Source organism: Oryctolagus cuniculus, chromosome 7, assembly GCF_051225735.1.
Source record: "Oryctolagus cuniculus isolate XC-2025 breed Fujian yellow rabbit chromosome 7, ASM5122573v1, whole genome shotgun sequence".
NCBI lineage: Eukaryota > Metazoa > Chordata > Mammalia > Lagomorpha > Leporidae > Oryctolagus > Oryctolagus cuniculus.
Genome location: NC_142873.1, coordinates 17,162,809 through 17,184,643, shown reverse-complemented (window position 1 = coordinate 17,184,643; position 21,835 = coordinate 17,162,809). Strand labels below are relative to the sequence as shown.

Below are 21,835 nucleotides of genomic sequence, written 5' to 3'. Positions count from 1 at the left end.
AATTGATTTGAAAGGCAGAGCAATAGAGCCAGAATGAGAGACAGAAAGAGAGAGAGAGAATCATTGACCTGCTCGTTCACCCCCCAAGTGGTCCAAAGAGCCATGTTAGAATGTGTTGTGCTTTGCCAGTGTTGACACTCATGTCTTTCACTGGGAAATTTCTGTCCATTATTTCTTCAAAAATCTCTCTGCTCCTCTCTCTTGTTCTCTCCCTCAATACATGTGTGGGTCTGCTTGGCAGAGTCCTCAGATCTCTAACCTTTCTTCACTCTCACTCCATCCCACAAATTAACCATTTCAATCTTTTTGTCTTAAACTTATATGACGTTTTCTTCAGCCTACTCAAATAACCCTCTAAATCTTTCTAGCCATTTGGTTATATGGTTAGTGTAATTTTGAACTATAGAATTCTTTATGACTTCCTTTGGACTCTACCTTTATTTATATTTCTATACTATTCATGCATATTCATACATTAGATTCTTGACATTTTTCCTGTTTTCCTTGAGTTTTTTGAGCATTTTTAAAGTCTTTGTGTACTGTCTGCCATTGGTCTTATTCATGGATAGCTTCTTTTTTATTTATTTATTTATTTTTGACTGGCAGAGTGGACAGTGAGAGAGATAGAGACAGAGAGAAAGCTTCTTTTTTATTTTTATTTTTGTTTGTCTTGTAAATGATGCATATTTTTCCATTTCTTTATATGTCTTGTGATTTTTTGGAAATCTGAATCAAATAATGTGGTGACTTCTGAAATATAATCATTCCCTGGGGATTTCTATTTTTTAATTTTAGTTTCTGATATTTGTAGTCTGTCTCTATGCCAAAGATGAACCTAAGGTGTAAATGTAATGCCTTAGGTTTTCTCTGATGCTGCATTTCTATATGCATGCATGGTTAGTTTTTAATATTCCTTGTACAGCCATTCATTTTGCAAGTCATCTTCCTTAATGATTAGCTCTAAAAAAAAGAAAATGAGTAAAATCAAGGAAGCAAAGGCATTAGCACTTTAACTCCTCTGCACTTTAGCCACAGAGGAAGAGTTCACCATAGGGAAGGAAAAGAGCTGTATGTGGGCAAAAATTGCTCCGAGTCTCTTTGAACCTCTATGATCAGGAGCAGAAATGAAGAGAACACAAACCCCACTATTTGAAAGACAAGATTTTGTCACCATGTAACCTCTCCAGGAGCACGTGCCTGGTTTCGTGCCACCAGATGTGAGGGAGGGAATGATAACAACTGCTGTGCCAGGTTTGAGCAAAGTTAATTCTAATTTACTGGTGATCTTTACCTTGGAAAGTGAAAGCTCTTCACAGTCTTGAGTTCTGAAGTAGTCACACCAGGCTAATTCTGCCTGTACAATTGTTGTCAAAGTGAGAAGAAAGATTTCTGTATTTCTTACTGTGTCATCTTAGAATCATGCTGCTAAAAAGTTATTTTTAAAAAGTTATTTGGAGGACCTGGATTACAAAATATAGAGAAAATATTGCCTCGGATTAGAAAATTAAATTAAAAGCAGAAATGTATAATATCAAAAACTACACAAATAATTTACTCTGAATTTAATCTCAGAATTATGTGTATTTTTCAAGGTTGATTACATCTAGCATAAGGCAGAATCCTATCAATTTAACATTTTGAATAACTAAAATCCGTCATATTTAAGGTAGTCACAATAGCTTTTACAATGAAAAGTAAAGATATTAACATCAGGCCAGTGCCAAGGCTCGATAGGCTAATCCTCCACCTGAGACACTGGCACACAGGGTTCTAGTCCTGGTCCGGGCGCCGGATCCTGTCCCGGTCACTCCTCTTCCAGTCCAGCTCTATGTTGTGGCCTGGCAGTGCAGTGGAGGATGGCCCAAGTCCTTGGGCCCTGCACCCGCATGGGAGACCGGGAGAAGCACCTGGCTCCTGGCTTCAGATCAGCATGGTGCGCCGGCCACAGTGGCCATTGGAGGGTGAACCAATAGAAAAGGAAGACCTTTCTCTCTGTCTCTCCTTCTCACTGTCCACTCTGCCTGTCAAAAAAAAAACCAAAAAACAAAAAACAAAAAAAAAAAACAAAACAAAAAGATATTAACATCATACTTTATATGAATTTTAATGTAAATCATAAGATTTGTTTTTATTTGCATCTGTATTTTTGTTATGTTTTATGATTTGCTTTTGTTCCTAAATCAGTTAAGTTTAATATTTAGAGGATGAATATTTAATTTTAAAAGGGTAGATTAAATAAAGTCATAAATAAGCTTAATATGTTTGAATCAGTGTTTAAATAATAAATGATTGCAAGCATGATTCTTAAAATGTTTCATGCAGGAACACAAAATATTAGTTCTGCCATACCCAACCCTCTGAATAGGAGCCCAATTTGGTCTGGGTCACAGCTTGTCCCTTTAATTTGGAAAGTAACTGCTTGATTTGTCATATTCTACAGGTAAGAAACAGGTGTAAGAAAATCAGTTTGGTGTCTTCCCACTCTCATACAGTCATCCCACAGAGGTCAAATAAATAACAGGATAGATGTGACATTTAGGTAAAAATAATCTCAGACTATTTAAGATTCAGCTGATTCTTCCTTTTTTCTTAAACTCTACTATCATTTTTGTATTGACTTAAGAAAACTATTTGTTAAAAATAAAATTTGTCCTTCTTTCTATGGTATAATGCTAAATTATCAGTGTGTAGTTTCTTTGACCTGAACATTAAATATATGCATATATTTCATTTTATTGGTGACTAATATATATTAAAATGGATTTGTTAATTTATTCTAGAATGCACAATGATGATAAAGTTACCTTAACAGCTAACAGCTTTCCAGTAATTTTTCCTATTAAAATAGATCTGCCTTATTTACTGAGTTGTGAAACTCAGTAGGCGAAAACACCATATGCCTCTGAAAAGATCACTTTGAAAATCTATAGAAAGCAGGCAGGTATTTTCACTTCTGAGGTATTTGATTTCATTAAACAAAAGTGATAGTTAATTTCACAATTAAATTTTGAAAAGTATGGCCCCAGGCGAGCATTTAGTGTAAAATTTAAGATGCCACTTGGGATGCTCACATTCCACATCAGAGTACCTTGGTTTGAGTCACAACTCCACTCCCAATGCCAACTTCCTGTCAATGTGCACCCTTGGAGGTGGCAGCTGATGACTCAAGTACTTGGATCCCTGCCACCTACATGGAAAACTTGGATGCAGTTACAGGCCTAGGATTGAGCCTGTACCTTCCCTGACTGTTGTGGGCATTTAGGAAGTGAAAAAAACAGATGGAAAATCTCTATCTATCTGCTTTTCAAATAAGACAAATACATAAATATTTAAAAAATAAGAAAAAGATCATCTTGAGTGACATCTTCTTAATTGGTCTATTTGTGTGATTTTAGTATATATACATATATTATTACTTTAAACACTGCCAGTGAATTTTATTGTGCTGACATTCTGAATCAAAATTCCTAAAAGATATGAAGGATTATATTTTGCATTTACACTGTCCCAAAGAAGTAACAACCTTTGCATTATTTTAAATGCACATATTCCACAGATTGCATTTATATGTTTGAGTTATATTGAAAAGTAACACAACTTGACTGCCTTAAGTAACAGAAAATTTGCTGCTATAGCCAGAACTTTGAAATCAAGATACTGGCAGTTTTCTTTTTAGGGTAGTAAGAGAAGGATCCAGTTTAGGGCTTTCTGCTTGGTTTTTCGAGAGCTATCTTCTCCCCATCTCTCTTTACATGCAAAATCTCTCTGTGTGTATACATGTCCCCAAACTCTTTCCCTTTTCATAAGGGCACTGGTCATGAGATTAAAGTCCATTGAATTGTTGCATTTTAACTTGGGAATCTCTATAAGAACCATCTTTTACAAATAAGGTCATATTATGAATTACTGAGATTTATTGCTTCAAAGAATGTACTTAAATATGGATACATTTAATTCAATGAATAACAGTAGTAAACAAATTAAATTATTATTATTTTTTTTTTGACAGGCAGAGTGGACAGTGAGAGAGAGAGAGACAGAGAGAAAGGTCTTCCTTTGCCGTTGGTTCACCCTCCAATGGCCGCCGCGGCCGGCGCGCTGCGGCCGGCGCACCGCGCTGATCCGATGGCAGGAGCCAGGAGCCAGGTGCTTTTCCTGGTCTCCCATGGGGTGCAGGGCCCAAGCACTTGGGCCATCCTCCACTGCACTCCCTGGCCACAGCAGAGGGCTGGCCTGGAAGAGGGGCAACCGGGACAGAATCCGGCGCCCCGACCGGGACTAGAACCCGGTGTGCCGGCGCCGCAAGGCGGAGGATTAGCCTAGTGAGCCGCGGCGCCGGCCAAATTAAATTATTATTGAATGCTTTAAAAGAATTGTCTTATTTCACAAATACAGGCATAGTTATTTTCTTTCTTTAAGAATTTTGTTTTAACTGGTTAACAGTCTTTCTATAGGGCTATAGGCTAAGCAAAATTATATTAAATTGCACTTGTCTATATCTTTAGATCTAGATGATTCTCCCATTTTACTTTTAGGCCATCAATTTCAAGGGTGAAATTATAAATGTAAATGTTAATACACACACACATACCCTGTATATATTACATGATGATATTTTTCACTTTATCACAAGAAAATATTTTTGACATATTTTGTTATTGGTTAATAAAAAAGTTAAAAATTACCAATTTGGAAAAATACTAGGAAGAATTTAAAAACAGTAATATATGTGAATCAGGGTAAATTAAGAAATATGTTATCTTTTAAGGAAATCATTCTTAGTATTTTAGAAGCATAAAACATTTAAATATTGCTATAGCTATTATTCGTGCCAATGCTACATACTTGCAGATGAAAATGATTTATTGATGAATTGCAAGTATTTCTTTTAAAGATGAAAGTTAGAATGATTATCAACTAAAACTACAATGACAAATACTGCAGATATAATATCGAAAATATAGATAATTCTGTACTAGAATGCAACTTACCCAGTTTTCATTTTCATACATGCCATACTTGAAAACTTTTATATTCTCTTACAATTATAGTTGTTTGTTGTCACTGAATTTATAAAGATCTAATTTATTTGCTACTTAAAAAAAATAATATAGTTGAACATAGTTAAAGCAATTTCTGTAATTATTCTATCTACACTTTAAGGTATCACAAATGGCTTACTTTTCTTTATTTTTTACCTATTATTCCCAATGTGTCTTCCCAGATTTAGGCACCTAAATTTTCTAGAGCAGAAAGCTTTAGTGCACACTGCAAGATTAAGTCAGCTCTTTAAGATTCTGCACCCCCAGATTTTCTCTATTTATCAGCTCACTTGGTTCTTGCTAGTCCATGTTAGTAAACAGAAAACGGATCAGCCAGTAGCAGGTCTTCCAGATGAACAGACACATGACAACATCTCTATGTGAACTGTAGTACTCAGCACCATTCTTCATATTGGACAATTCCACGTGGTGAGATCTTTAAACAAATTATCTTCCAAGACCTAAGACTCAAGAGAAGGATTTTAGTAAATGCCATTAGTAGAGTAAAATTCAGGTTTAGAAATACATTTTTTAAAACAGACAATTACATTGCTTTTTAATTTGAATAATTTACTTCAGCTTTGCTGGCTGGGTTGTGATATTCTAAAAATGAGCAGATATTGATAAAATGCCTTTAAAACTTAGTATTTTATAACTTGTGTCTTTTATATGTCTTATAATCAAGATAATATTGGCAAATTTTTTACTTAGACCAGGAAAGTTCACTTTCAGAATAAACATGATTTTTCAAGCTAAGACAGTGAGAACAAAGAACTGAGAAGCCTGTGCAGGAAAGTAGAAACTCGAATTGTTCAGAAAACTTCTCTCAGACTCTATAAACATTTGAGAACCACTTTCCATAAATCAGAGATAGTGACCACTATTTAATACATCAATAAAACTTCTACTGGGAAAGTAGTCCTTTCCTCTCATTTTCTTTTTTCTTTTTTTTTTTTTTTTGACAGGCAGAATGGACAGTGAGAGAGAGAGACAGAGAGAAAGGTCTTCCTTTTGCCGTTGGTTCACCCTCCAATGGCCGCCGTGGCTGGCGCGCTGCGGCCAGCACACCGCGCTGATCTGATGGCAGGAGCCAGGAGCCAGGTGCTTTTCCTGGTCTCCCATGGGGTGCAGGGCCCAAGCACTTGGGCCATCCTCCACTGCACTCCCGGGCCATAGCAGAGGGCTGGCCTGGAAGAGGGGCAACCGGGACAGAATCCGGTGCCCCAACCGGGACTAGAACCCGGTGTGCCGGCGCCGCTAGGCGGAGGATTAGCCTAGTGAGCCGCGGCGCCGGCCCCTTTCCTCTCATTTTCTGAAAGTCTTTGAATTTGGCTTTACAATACATTGCTATTGTATATTTAACATTTTCTTTTATATTTCTGTCTTCCTCAAAGCATCTGTAGTTTTACACTGTGAAAATAATATCCTTAGTACCTCTGCTTCAGAGTTTGATGTACATAAAATATTTTCAAACTGAGGAGACCGTGGTGCGTTGTGTTTAGGTGCCATTTGGAATACTGGTATCCTGTGTCCGAGTGGCAGGTCGAGTCCCAGCTGCTCCTCTTCTGATACTGTGTCTGAGAAGGAAGGCCGTGGTAGCCCAAGTGCTTGGGCATCTGCCACCCAAGTGTGAGACTACGATGGAGTTCCTGGCTACTGGTTTTGGCCTGACCCAGACACCTGGCTGTTGTAGCCATTTGGGAATGCACCAGTGAATGGAAGGCCTCTCTCTTTGTCTTGTCCTCTCTCTCTCTATTCTGCCTTTCAATTAAATTAGTAAATAAAGTCCTAATAAAAAATGGAAGCCAGATCTGGCATTGTGGTACAGTGATGTCAGCATCCCTTATGGGTGCCGGTTCCTGTCCTGGTGGTTCCACTTCTGATCCAGCTTCTTGCTAATGCATCTGGGAATGCAGTGGAAGATTGCCCAAGTGTTTTGTGGGAGATCAAATGAAGCCCTTAGGGCCTGGCTTCAGCTTGGCCCAAAGCTAGCTGTTACAGGTATCTGAGGGCTTAAGCAGTGGATGGAAGATCTCTCTCTCTCTCTCTCTCTCTCTCTCTCTAACTCTGACTTACAAATAAATAAATGAGTCTTAAAAAAACAGAAATGAATGGAGGAATCCTTTTACTTCATGTATTATATGCCTGGAATGTCCCTAATTTTGGTAACGATATCATGAGAAATAATCCATATTGTGAGGGAAAGCCAATATTCTTTTTTTTTATTAACACTTGATTCTTTGTGAATTCTATATGAATTACTTGGAGAAATTCACATGATGCAGAAAAAAGTAACTGCCTACCAACGAAAGGTGTACCTTGTATTAAAAACAAATTTAGACTTCTCTTCTAAAATCTTGATATCAGGAGAAATAAGTAAAAGTCAAAGTTTTAGAAGCACCAAGCATCAGTTAAGAGGCAACTATTAATATATAAACAAATGTAATGTTTGCTATCCAAAGAGAACTGAGTTAATAACTTAATTCTTATTCAGACATACATATTTTGACCCTTAATAATACCACAGATTATTGACCAGGTGCTCAAGCAGAAAGAATTAGTAGAAAATGCAATTTATGTTGGAATCAAATTGGCCATTATCAATTAATAAAAAGAATCAAATTTTTACCATTGTTTGTCTAAAGGCATCCCAACTCTACCCACACATATGAAGACACATAAAATGGGTGATATAGGCTTAGATATAGGACAACTGTTTTTAAAAAAAGCAGATTTCTCACAAATGTGCTATTTAAATAAAGTGTTGATCAACTTCAAAATGTGAACATTAAAATCCATTAATAAATCCAAAGCAATATGCAATGTCAAGTGTGTGCCAAGCACTGTTTTTTTTAAACTTTTATTTAATGAATATAAATTTCCAAAGTACAGCTTATGGATTACAATGGCTTCACCCCCCATAACGTCCCTCCCACCCGCAACCCTCCCCTTTCCCACTCTCTCTCCCCTTCCATTCACATCAAGATTCATTTTCATTTCTCTTTATATACAGAAGATCAGTTTAGCATACATTAAGTAAAGATTTCAACAGTTTGCTCCCACACAGAAACATAAAGTGAAAAATACTGTTTGAGTAGTAGTTATAGCATTAAATCTCAATGTACTGCACACTAAGGACAAAGATCCTACATGAGGAGTAAGTGCACAGTGACTCCTGTTGTTGACTTAACAAATTGACACTCTTGTTTATGGCATCAGTAATCAACCTAGGATCTTGTCATGAGCTACCAAGGCTATGGAAGCCCCCTGAGTTCACTGATTCTGATAATTTTTAGACAAGGCCATGGTCAAAGTGGAAGTTCTCTCCTCCCTTCAGAGAAAGGTACCTCCTTCTTTGATGACCCGTTCTTTCCACTGGAATCTCACTCGTGGAGTTCTTTCATTTAGGTTTTTGTTTTCCCCCAGAGTGTCTTGGCTTTCCATGCCTGAAATACTCTCATGGGCTTTTCAGCTGGATCCGTATGCCTTAAGGGCTGATTCTGAGGCCAGAGTGCTGTTTAGAACATCTGCCATTCTATGGGTCTGCTGTGTATCTCACTTCCCATGTTGGATCATTCTCTCCCTTTTTTATTCTATCAGCTAATATTTGCAGACACTATTCTTGCTTATGTGATCCCTTTGGTTCTTAGTCCTATTATTATGATCAATTGTGAACAGAAATTGATCACTGGGACTAGTGAGATGGCATTGGTACATGCCACCTTGATGGGATTGAATTGGAATCCCCTGGTATGTTTCTAACTTTACCGTTCGAGGTAAGTCAGCTTGAGCATGTCCCGAATTGCACATCTCTCCCCTCTCTTATTCCCACTCTTATATTTAACAGTGATCATTTTTCAGTTAAGTTTCAGCACTTAAGAAGAATTGTGTATTTATTACAGTATTCAACCAAAAGTATTAAGTAGAACAAACAAACAAAAAATACTAAGAGGGATAACATATCAAGTTGCTCATCGATAGTCAGGGTGAGGGCTGATCAAGTCACCGTTTCTCATAGTGTTCATTTCACTTTAACAGGTTTCCTTTTTGGTGCTCAGTTAGTTGTCACCTATCAAGGAGAACAAGTGGTATTTGTCCCTTTGGGATTGGTGTATTTCACTCAGCATAATGTTTTCCAAATTCCTAGCAGGGATCACTTTTCAGTTAAAATTTAAACACCTAAGAATAATTGTGTGTTAATTACAGAGTTTAACCAATGGTACTAGAACAAAAAAAATACTAAAATGGATAAAGTATTACATTGTACATCAACCGTCAGAACAAGAGCTGATCAAGTCACTGTTTCTCATAGTGTCCATTTCATTTCAACAAGTTTCCCCTTTGGTGCTCAGTTAGTTGTTGCCGATCAGGGAGAACATATGATATTTTCCCTTTGGGACTGGCTTATTTCACTCAGCATGATGTGTTCCAGATTCCTCCATTTGATATTTATATATTTGTTTCCATCTACTTGAAAGGCAGAATTACAAAGAGAAAGACTGTTGCCTCCCACTTACTGGTTCACTCCCTCAAATGCATGCAAAGATGTGGCTGGACAAAGCTGAAACCAGTCTAGAATTCCATCCAAGTCTACCATGTCAGTGGCAGGAGTTCAAGCCCTTGAGCCACCATCTGCTCCCGCCCATGCTGCATTAGCAGGAAGTTTTACTGGAAGCAGAGCATTCACAATTTAAATCAGCACTTTGATATATGACGTGGAAATTCCAAGTTGTACTTTAACTTATTGAGCCAAAATGCCTGCCTTTTATACATTGATTGGTTTCTGAATGTCAAAACATCTTTGCATCATAGGAAGAAATCCCACTTTATCTTAATACATAATCTTTGTGATGTAATGCTATATTTGGCTGCTAATATCTTGTTGAGAACTTTTGCATCTATGATCATCAAGGATATTGGTCTTTAGTTTCCTTTTTTATTTTTAATTGTTTAAATATTTACTTGTTTATTTATTTGACAGGTAGAGTTACAGACAGAGAGAGAGAGAGAGAGAGAGAGAGAGAAAGGTCTTCCCTCCATTGGTTCACTCCCCAAGTGGCCTCAACAGCCGGAGCTACGCTGATCCGAAACCAGGAGCCAGGTGCCTCTTCCCAGTCTCCTATGCAGGTGCAGGGGCCCAAGCACTTGGGCCATCCTCCACTGCCCTCTCGGGCCACAGCAGAGAGCTGGACAGGAAGAGGAGCAACCAGGACCAGAACGTGATGTCCATTTTAGTTTCCTTTTTATGCTGTGCTTTTATTTATATAATTTTATTTATTTTGTGGGGTATCAGAGTAATGCTGGCCTCAAAAAATAATTTGGTGAAGTTTCAGCCTTTTCATTATTTTAAAGTTTGAGCAGTATTGGAGGCAGCACCTCTTTAAGTGTTTCATAAATTTTTGAGTTACAGGGGACAGCATTGTGGTGTAGTGTGTAAAGCCTCTGCCTATAATTCCAGCACCCCATATGGGCACCAATTTGAGGCCTGGATGCTCCAGTTCCAATCCAGCTCCCTGCTAATGTGACTGGGAATGCAGCAGAAGATGACCCAAGTCCCTGGGCTCCTGCCACCCATGTGGGAGATCCAAAAGAAACTCCTAGTTTCTGGCTTTGGATCAGCCCAGCTCTGAACTTTGCAGCCATTTGGGGAGGGAACCAATTAATGGAAGATCTCTCAATCTCTCTCTCTATCTCTCTCTCTCCTTCTCTGTGTGTGTGTGTCTCCCTCTCCATCTCTCCCTTCAAATAAAAAAATAAATGTTGCAAAGCCACCTGGTTCTGAGATAAGATTAACCTTATACTAAGTAAAGAGTTCAACAAATAGTATGTAGAAAAAAAAAACTGTTTCTCAACAGTTGAGACAAGCGCTCAAAGTCTCTATTTCACTCCTATACCTTTTAGGTACTTTATTAGTTACCACAGATTATGAAGAACATTTGGTATTTGTCTTTTGGGGACTGACTTATTTCACTACATATAATGGTTTCTTTAGTAATCCATCAGTCATTCAGGAACATATTGCTCAATTTTCACATATTTGTAAGTTTTATATTGTTCCTCTTGTGTTATTTATAGTTTTATGCTTTTGTGGTCTAGAAGACACATGGTATGAGGTCATTATTTTTAAATTTGTTAAAAATATTTGATCACTAAATGGCATCTCATTTCTTCATTCATTTTAAAAATTGTTTTTCTCTGACTTGGTTATTTCAAAAACCTTGTCCTCAATAGCAGAAATTCTTCACTTCTGCTTGGTCTATTCTGTTTTTGAAACTCTCAGTTGTATTATTTATTTCATTGATTGAAAGTTTTAGCTCCAAACTGTATTAGTTCTTTTGAATGATCTCTCTTAGCTGAATTTCTCATCAATGTTATGCATTGTTTTCTTCATTTATTTGAATTGTTTATCTGTATTCTCCCTCACTACGCTAAGTTTCCTCAGGATCATTATTTGAATTCCTCTTAAGGCACTTCACCATTTTTTCTCAACTCAAGGTTCTATTTCTGAAAAACTCCTGAATTCTTTGCAAGTTGCCATGTTCCCTTGCTTTTTCACATTCCCAGTGTCCCTGTGTTGTCATCTTTGCATCAGGTTTAACAGTTCTTTCATCTTCATGGAGCAGCTTTTTTTTTTTTTTTGACAGGCAGAGTGGACAGTGAGAGAGAGAGATAGAGAGAAAGGTCTTCTTTTTCCATTGGTCACTGCCCAATGGCCACTGTGGCCGGCGCACCACACTGATCTGAAGCCAGGAGCCAGGTGCTTCTCCTGGTCTCCCATGCAGGTGCAGAGCCCAAGCACTTGGGCCATCCTCCACTGCACTCCCTGGCCACAGCAGAGAGCTGGACTGGAAGAGGAGCCACTGGGACAGAATCCGGTGCCCTGACCAGGAGTAGAACCCGGTGTGCTGGCGCCTCAGGCATTGGATTAGCCTACTGAGCCACAGTGCTGGCCATGGAGCAGCTTTCATGAGAAAAACTGTTTTGTTTAGATGAAAGGCAGTTTCAGTTAGGTTGTTGCTTTTGCTTTGGTTTCATATGAGCTCAGAAGCGTAAACATTTAGTGATTTCTTTAGCTGTAATCAGTGTAAGTTATCTATGGGAGCCATAGTTGTCTAGTTTATAGTCTGTAGCAGCTCGTGGAGGTAGTAGTCTGACTTTAAAGTGGACATGGACTTCCAAAGGTGTGTACTTTCAAGCCACAAAGAGTTGTCAATCATGTTGGAGTTTGTGATGGCAGTAGCTATATTCCTGGCACCCCATCAGACAAGCCTGAGTAACATTGGGGCTTCTGGCACCCATAGCTATGGCCCTGGAACTGTGTAATATGGATGGGACCCTCCCTAGATTCTTTCCTGCAGGTCTTGTTGATTGCAGGGCTTATAGCATCAACATTCCCAGTTCTAGCCCTGGGTGATATGAGAAAATCCTTATGTATGGGGATGTACGTGGGTACTTGTGAGCCTGGAATAGTTGAATCCATGTAGGGTCTTCCCAAGGTCCTGTGATATGGGTCCTGGTAACTCTGAGGAATGTAGTGCCAATAGTCACAGCCTGGAGCTGCAGGACAAGAAGGATACCTTGCTGAGTTACCATGGGAAAATCATAGGCTATGCTGGGGATTGTACACTGGTAGCCATGGACCTGTAGCATCGAAATGGAGAAAGAGGCTTCTCCAGGTCCACAAGGTCAAGGATAGTTGTTTCCAGGATTCAGAGAGTCAAGAATCACAGTCCTAGGGCTGCAGAATGCAGTGGATATCTTAACCAGGTCTCACATTTGACATTCAGTGTATGCCTGGGGTTACACACTGACAAGCATGCGTCTGGGGCACTAGAATTCAGATAGAGTTCTCCCAGTTCCCATGGATCGATCTGCAGTGACTATGTGGAATATTGACCCAACAGTCGCAGTCCCTGAGCTGAAGACATTGAGGGATAACTTACTACACCCTACAGGTTGACCACAGGTTGTGCTGGGGGTTGTGCAATAGCAGCTGCAACCCTAGATCAACGGGTTTCAGTGAGGGCCTTTCCCAGGTCCCAGGACTCATGTAATAGTCAATACCCAGATCTGCAGAATGCACTGGGGTCCTTAGGTACTTCAGAGGGAACTCAGGTTACCGTAGAATAAAACAACAGTCACAGTACCAGAGCTGTACTCAGAAGGTACCTTACTAAGGTATTACATGGTTATTTCAGGTTATACTGGGATTGCTCATTAGCAGGTTCAGGTGCAAGCCTGGAGAGAGAGAAATATAGATAGGGCCTTCCTCTGGTCCCACAGGAGAGCACAGGTGTCCCTGTAACTTATTAAATCAAGACTCATGGTTCCAGAGCTTCAGAATGCAGCAGAATCCTTCCCCAGGTCCCACAGGTGAGAACAGGTTTTCCTGGGGATTTTGGTTCTGTAGCTGCCAACTTGAAGCACAGGAACATCTACAGAATCCTCCTTATCCCACATTTGGGTTTAAGTTACTCCATAGATTGTAGCACCAACAGTCACTGTTCCAGAGCTTCAGTACAGAGAAAAGATATCCCCCAATTCCCACAGAGCTTGCAATGCTGATGCTGGGGTTTGTGCCCTGGCCACCCAGCACCCTGTTCTAGGAGATGCGGGGGTGGGGGGTTCCTCGGGTCTGGTCTTCGTGGCTTGTGTATAGGTTGCTGCTGGTACCAAGCTCCAAGAAGCAGTAGAATCTCCCCTAGATCATGGTGGGTAAGTAAGCATCGCTCCTGCAGCTTCAGGATGCAAAAGGTCCTGTTCTCTGCCCTGTGAGGAACCCTGGTTGCAGCTCCTGGGAGCTTCTGGTAGCACTGGGGTTTCTTGCAGTTCGTTAAGGCAAAATGGAGTTTGAAAGCAACTGTACCACAGCTGCTCAGGTCTGGAGCTGTAGGGGTGGGGGTAGCCAATGTGGGTATCTTTTTTGGAGAAAAGCAGTTGCTTGGACCCCAGTCAAGCTATTAGGCCAGTGAGGACTGTGAAATTCTGTGTGAGGACTGTCAGTATGTGAAAATGATGGGGGGAGGGATCATAAAGCTTTTCCCTTATCTTTTCCCAGCAAAATGGCCTCCCCCTGACCTCCCAGCCAGGGTAGAAAGTGTGATGTACTTTATTCCCTCTCTCTCTCTCTCTCTGCTGGCTTGTGAAGTCTCTGCCATTCAGGGTTCCTATCACACCTTTACTGAAATTCTCTCTCAATCTCCTGGAAATGTAGTCCTTCCTTTGATGTTCTGGTTCTCTTCTGTGGTGGAGGCAAGTGCAGGGCCTCTCTGTGCAGCTATTCTGGAACCAATCTGGCACATTATAATTTTTGTTTGTATTTCACTGTTGCCACCATGACAGCTCCTGAGGGAAGAGACTATTTTATCTACCACATTTATCTGCAGTACCTTACACATTACAAGCCAGAAATGATATTCAATAAAGTTCACTAAATGGTGGATGAATTAATAACTGGTTAGTTAGAGTAACAGGAAGAAAAGAGCATACATAACATTTGAAGCAATGTAAGCTTTGATGTATTGTTTTAATCTCTGAGTCTCTGATTCTTCCTCCATAAAAGGAGGATAGTTTCTATCTCTGAAGATGAAGTAAAATGTAAAATGTCATTAGTAGGGTGCCAACAACAAAGCAGGCATTCATTGGATGATATCTACACACGATTTATACCTTATATACCCTGTGTGTGTGTGCAAACCCGGCTTCCTGACCAAGAGTCATCTGTCTATGACTGCTAGTGGCATGACTACTTTTATAATCTCTTATCTTCTATCTTTCATTCCAAGTATCAAATTAGGTAAAGCTGTCCTTGCTGTTGGCTTTCTGTATTTCACTCACAGACAGAGGGAGGTAATAAGGAAAGCTTCAATCCAACAAGAATGTAGGCTCTGTGTGGATAATGTAGAGTTTTTGGTCCTCTTTTTATGACCTTCTATATACTTAGGTCCTAAAGCAATGCTCAGTACATATACATTGGAAGTTGAATGAATTTGCTTTTGGACCCAAGAAATGAGGAACTCATACTGGAGAAAACATATAAATTCACATTTGGCCCAGCTTTTTCACAAAGTGTGCATGAGTGCCCAGCACTGATCTGACCTGATTTTTACTTGCTTAATGCCTGATGACATAGTTCCCTTGCAAATTTTCAAGGGGAAGGTGTAACCAGCAGAAACCCTTTGGACAACCTCTAATCTTCCGGTTTTATACCATCACATATAGCTTCACTATGAGATTTTTCAAAAAAATATGAAACCTAGCTGACACACTTAAAGAAGGACTGAATGCATGTAAATAGGAGAAGTCTTCAAAAAGTTCATGAAACATATATTATGAAAAACTGTACATTAATTTCAATTTTTGCATCAAACTAAATTTATCTTTTGATTCCATTTTCCATGTTCCTGGATGAGGATTTTCAATATTATAAAGGTGTCACTTCCCCTCCAAATAAATCTATGAATTCAATGACATTCAATTAGAATCTCAATAGAATGTTGTTGAAGAAGATATAAAAGTAAGCTGTAATAAATTTTACAACCTAGATAAAATTTACTTGAATAAGTAAATATAAAAAAATTATTTAAATTTCAAAGTTAAAAAAAAAATAAAAAATCTGAGGCAGATTTTATGACTAAAATATAAATCCCTGAAGAACTGTTTACGATGGAAATTCTGAAAAACTGTAACAATATCAGTGCTAGCTGGCACCGCTGCAATACCAAACATCATCAGCCAATTCACCTCTCATTCATGTCTGTTGCTAAGTGTTTAGTTACTGTAAATGCTTTAGATTTCGCATAATTTATGTAAATTATTAAACACCTGTTCTCTTCCCAGAAAATGAAGATATGAAACAGTCTCCTTAGTTTAATTGATTCCTGGATTGAGTTCTGTCATTGTTTCCCCAGCAACTACAAAGGAGTTGTAGCTCCCTAATGGTCAGATATTGTTGAAAGAGACAGATGTTAGGAATTGGTCTCTGAGATACATATATCTATGCAGCTTCACATGTGGATGAACAAGCATGTAAATGAATAAACTTAAATATCATTGTTCCTCCTGAATGCATTTAGGACAAAATGTGCACACTTTCAATAACACTTCTTTGGTAAGTAATTTTGCTGCTTTTTCCATACTGTTTTTTTTTTTCACATTTTCAGCATTAGCCTTAAATTGAAAAAAAAAAGGGGGGGGGTCATATTTTCCTTAAAGAAACCATCCATATCCTCTTCTAAATACCTAGATCAAATCGCATGCTTCAAAAATTTCCAAACAGCTAATTCAAGAGAATGATGCTTATGGTGAATTGAAAACCAAAGGTGCTGGCTTGAAGTCTGTTAGATAAACACCACATCATGTGAAAAACCAGTAATTGCTATTATTACTCTCCTCTGTAAATGGCCCAAAAGTTTCCAGACCAAAATAATATTGGAACCATCTACCACCCTAGACAGGGATTTTAATTGGCTCTTTATTACACAAAATCATATATAAAATACAATTTGTAGTTACACTGAACCAGTTGAAATATAATGTATTAGTTCTATAAATAAAATCTTTCTATGAAATTAAAAAAAATTCAAAGTTCAATACAGAAGGGAGAACTTGTGATGTCAGGTATCAAAATATATGAAAGTATGAAAACTAAAATGGTGTTATACAATAATATAACAAGAACACAAATTGATTAGATCAATTGAAAAGCTTAGAAACATGTAAAAGCTAAAAAAGAAATAGCATAGAAATATAGGTAAAAATTGAGAAAATATGTATTTAGTATGTATTAACATAACATTAATTTCTTTTAATATAAATTAGGGGACAGTTTTCCATAAGTTCATTTGAAGAAAAATAATATGGTTGAACACTTTATGCTGTATGCAGAGTGAATAGTCTAAGTAAAAATTTAAAATATTACAGAGAAACTAATAGCATATGTTAATTAGCTCAGTGTCAGGAATATTTCATAAGCTTGCATAGTACCAAAATTCCCAAAGGAGAAGTGTATATATCAGATAACAAAATGTTAAAAACTTCAGAAAATGCATCATTATAAATAAATCTGATAAGAAAAAAACCATAAATAACCTGAAAGATAAATGCTAGTTTTGATGAGAATATTTAAAGACAAAATATACAAAACATTATTAGCAGATAAAGAGATTTTACAAAGCAAGAAAAGGACAAACAACCTCAGTAAACTAACAAAGGATAGGATTAAGCAATTCACAATCAATTAACACTAGACAATTTAAGTAAAATGTATCACAGTAAGCAAGTGGATGTGTATTAAAACCATTTAAATAGAATTTAAGATGTAATTTAATCACACATTTTAAAATATTTTGTGGCAGTCAATGTTTATAAGAAGATATGGTAATAGGTATCCTTCTACTCTGATTATGGTATATTTCAGCAAGGCAACTTTGCAAAATCTAGCAAATATGTGTACCCTTGGACTCTGCAATTCCACTTCTATCTTTTAAGAAATAGGAAATACATAAGGTTATGTGTACATGTGTATTTCCCAAAATTTCTGATGAACATGAAACCATAGGTATAGGAAGCTCACAGAACATCAAATGGAAAGAATACCAAGAAGTCTACACCTATGAATACTATAGTCAAACTACAGAGAATAAAACAAATGCATGATGAAAGAAAACACATTACCTACAGAGGAATAAGAATATCAGTTACACCAGACAATTATTCAGAAAACATGCAACCAATAAGAGAGTAGAGTAAAACATTTGAAGAATAGGAGCAACCACAACAACAAAAATCCACCAATGTATAATTTGGTTATTCAGTGAAAGAATACTTCAAACACAAAGAACAAAGACCATCTCAACAAATAAAAAGTAAGGGAATCAGCAAGACATAGTGTGAGAAATATAAAAAGAAAGTCTACAGAGAGAACAAACTTAAGGACATTTTGAAAAAGCAGGAGCTGGCATTGTGGTGTGGTGGGCTAAGTTGCCTCTGGCATCACTGGTATGCTATATGGGCCCAGGTTCCAGTCCTGGCTGATCCACTTTCCCATCCAGCACCCCACTAATGCACCTGGGAAAGAATCAGAAGACAGCTGACATGCTTGGGTCCCTGCCACCCATATGGCAGAACTGGGTGAAAACTGGATGACGTTCCTGGCTCCTGGCTTCTGTCTTCAGCTTGGCCCAGTCCCAGTCATTTGGGGAATGAACCAATGAATTCTCTATCTCTATCTCTATCTCTATCTCTATCTCTATCTCTATCTCTCTCCTCTCTCTATAACTCTGCCTTTCAAATAAATAAATCTTTAAAATGAAAAAGGCAAAACTGGAGATACAGTGAAAAGATCAGCAATTTCCAGGCCTAGTCAGGCGTAGGAAAGGATAGGTGGAGTACATAGGATACCATAAAGGCAGATACTTGCAGGGATGTGGTTGTCAAAAGACACAGAACTTTGCAACATCACGAGTGTACCCTAATGTAAACTATGGACTTTATTCAGTAGTAGTGTACTAACATAGGTTTATCAATTGAAACAAGTTACCACACAACTATTAATAATGCACATAGTGGGAACAACAAGAACAAGAGAGAACATATGGCAACCCTTAACATATGCTCCTCAATTCTTCTTCAAATCTAAAATTCCTCTTAAAAATAAAAACTATTACCTAACTAAATTTAGAAATGTTTAAAACAAATACGTAGCAAAAGGAAATTATATTCTTAAGACATGGTTGGGGTAGGAGTGGAACATTAATTGTCTGAGTAATATTTTTTATTTTTAACTAAAATCAAAATATGCATATCTATATGATACTCTGTTACATTTAGGTACATTTATACATTGTGTGATGTCCAATTAGGGTAAGCATATATATTTTTTGAAATAGTGATCATTCTCTGTGATGAAAACATTTAAAATCTTTCCTTCCAGTTTATTTTTAGAAAAATATATAGTGCATTTTCATTCTGGACCATTCTTAAATACACCATTTCAGCTTTAGAAATCAAGAAATCATTAAAAAGAATATTTTTTAAAACTCTTGCTATTTATTTTTCTTACTACATTTAACTTCATCACCTGGGTGATGTCAGGATATGTTGGAAACACATCCTGTGGCCCACTATGTTCCCACAGAAAGGATGCAATAGAAAAATAGCACACAGGCAAAGTAAATGATTAGACTTTGTTATTACAAAGAAAATTTTTGGTATACCACTTAATACATTGGAAATTGCACCCTGTACCCCAGGATCTCACATCTGTCTTTCTGCCATCTAATTTCTCTGTCAGAATGTTAGAGCCACCACAGAATACCTTAAAGACTTTTTCCACACAGCACTCATACTTGAATCCCGCATTTTTAGTCTCTTGCTGTGGTGATGTCATTCAGATGGCCAATGCATAGAAGATGACTGGACTGAAGTGCCTGCATCCAATAAAACCCTGAAATGGGTTAGTTGGCGTTTACTGCTCCATTTCCTCACCTTTCTTCATCCTCCCTTTTCCCTCATGGTATGTGTGTGACCATTACATTCAGAGAAATGGGGAGATGGTAAAGTGTTTGAATTAGAGTGAATGGTAGGACAACATATTCACATTTCAATAAATAATATTTGTGGAAAAACAGCAGAATGTAGCAAACATGGACATGGGTTGACCTACTAAGAGGCAGATATGGTCTTGTAGATTTGAGATGATTTTTTCTTCCAAAGGACATCAGCTTTTAGCAGTTGATAATCCCTTCTCTAAAAGGAAGGAGGAGAATTTCAAACACTTTTAACAATTGTTTAAGGAATGCATTTTGAATAGTCCCAAAGCCCCTTAAATTCTCTTTCAATATTAATATACTTTTTAAAATTCAGGTAAAAATAATGCAATCAATCTCATTATTTTTAATTTGATTACTCACTCAATGACTTTTGGGTCACAGAATCCACATCTCATACTCTGATTGCTGGGATAAATTTAGACCCAATTTTTCATCTGATGGATCCATTTTAGTTGAGTAGAGTTATGTGATTTTCCAAATTTCAAATAATCTTTAAATTTCATTGGCAAAAATGATTAATTTGATTTGATCAGTATGGCTTGTATACATATAAATTAAATGTTAATCTATAGGCCATAAATATGTACAAGTTAGTTAAAAATAAATATTTTCCATGTTAAAAAATCTTACGTGATATAATCAACATTTAAAGGAAAATATAGAGGAAGTAAAACATACATAGTATGTTTTCATACCTACATACAGGTATGTATGAAACAGCATACTAACACTGCATAACCTCTGTTTGTATACCTATTCCATAGTGACTTACAAATACATAATATCTGCTTTTACAAAAAATTCTATAAAATGCCAGAAATAGAATTCAAAGTAATGATCCTAAGAAAATTCAACATGATAGTAGGAAATACAGATAGTTTAAAAAATGGGGAGGGGTGTTGGGTGACATGAATAAAAAATTTACTATGAAGATAGAAATCATTAAAAAGTCTGAATAGAAATTTTGAAGCTGAAAACTTCAATTAATGAAATAAAAATATAATGATTTTGACAGCAGAATACATAAAACAAAGAAAAGAAGGACAAAGCCTTTTCAAATATCACAGTCACATATAAATAAAATGAAAAAAAAAACTTACTTGAAATATGGGGTACCATTAAATCACAAAATATGTGCTTTATAGGAATTTCTGAGGGAAAAGAGAAGGAAAAAGGCATTTAGAAACTGCTACATAAAAAAGTTGAAATTTCCCTATGTATGAAAGGCATGTGGATATCCAGATACAGGAAACACAAGGGACACCATGCAGACTCAACCAAAAATTACTTTCTCCAAGGCATTTTGTAGTCTAATTGTCAAAAGTTAAGGACAAGGAGACATTCTTAAGTGCAAAAAATATAAAAGCATTGAGTTACATATAAAGGAATACTAGTTGGGCTAACACAGACTGCATTTAAGTGGTGTTGCTTGTAATGTCTCTTTTTCAACTCTAATTTATTTTTTTCTCTTTAATTTTTTGTTCATCTGATATATTGTTTTATCTACTCCAAAACCAGCTATTTTTCTTGATCCTTCCAATTTTATTTATTTTCTGATCTTATTATTTCTCATGTCCTGCTAATTTTAAATTAGATTTATTCTTGTTTTACTGTCTTCAAGACACATTGTTGGATAATTTATTTGAGACATTTCTCTTTTTTAATATAAGCTCTTAATGCTCTAAATGTCCCTCTTAATTTCTGCTTTTGCAGTGTCACACAGGTTTTGATATGTTGTGTTTTCATTTTCATTTATTTCAGGAAAGATTTAGATTTCCCGTTTAATTTCTGTTATGATCTATGGATCACTTAGTAGCATGCAACTAATTTCATTATATTCCTAAATGTTATATTGTTCCTTTTTGTTGACTTCTAATTTCATTCTTTGTGATATGAGAAGATACAAGATATGATTTCAATTTTTTTAGTTACTGACACTTGAGTTGTGGCTTAATATATTGGTCTGTCATAGAAAATTTTCCATGTGCTAATGAGAGAAATGTTATTCTGTACCTGTTGGGAGAAATGTCCTGCAAATTTCTGTCAGGTCCATTTGCTCAATAATATGGTTCCAGTCTGATTTATTTTTGTTCATCTTCTGTCTGGAACACCTATTCTTTACTAGCAGATGGGTGTTGAAGTCAACCACTGTTTTTGTATTGGTGTCAATCTCTCTAAGTCTAATAGTATTTGCTGTATGTGTCTGAGTGTTCTTGTGTTGGTATTGTTTATGTTTATTAC

At 37.1% G+C, this 21,835-nt stretch overlaps 1 pseudogene; it reads right to left on the bottom strand.

The window, feature by feature from the left end:
• The window catches only part of LOC103345830 (sorting nexin-7-like), a 33,838-nt pseudogene extending 14,435 nt beyond the window's left edge, over positions 1–19,403 (bottom strand).
• Positions 19,404–21,835: the final 2,432 nt, after the last annotated feature.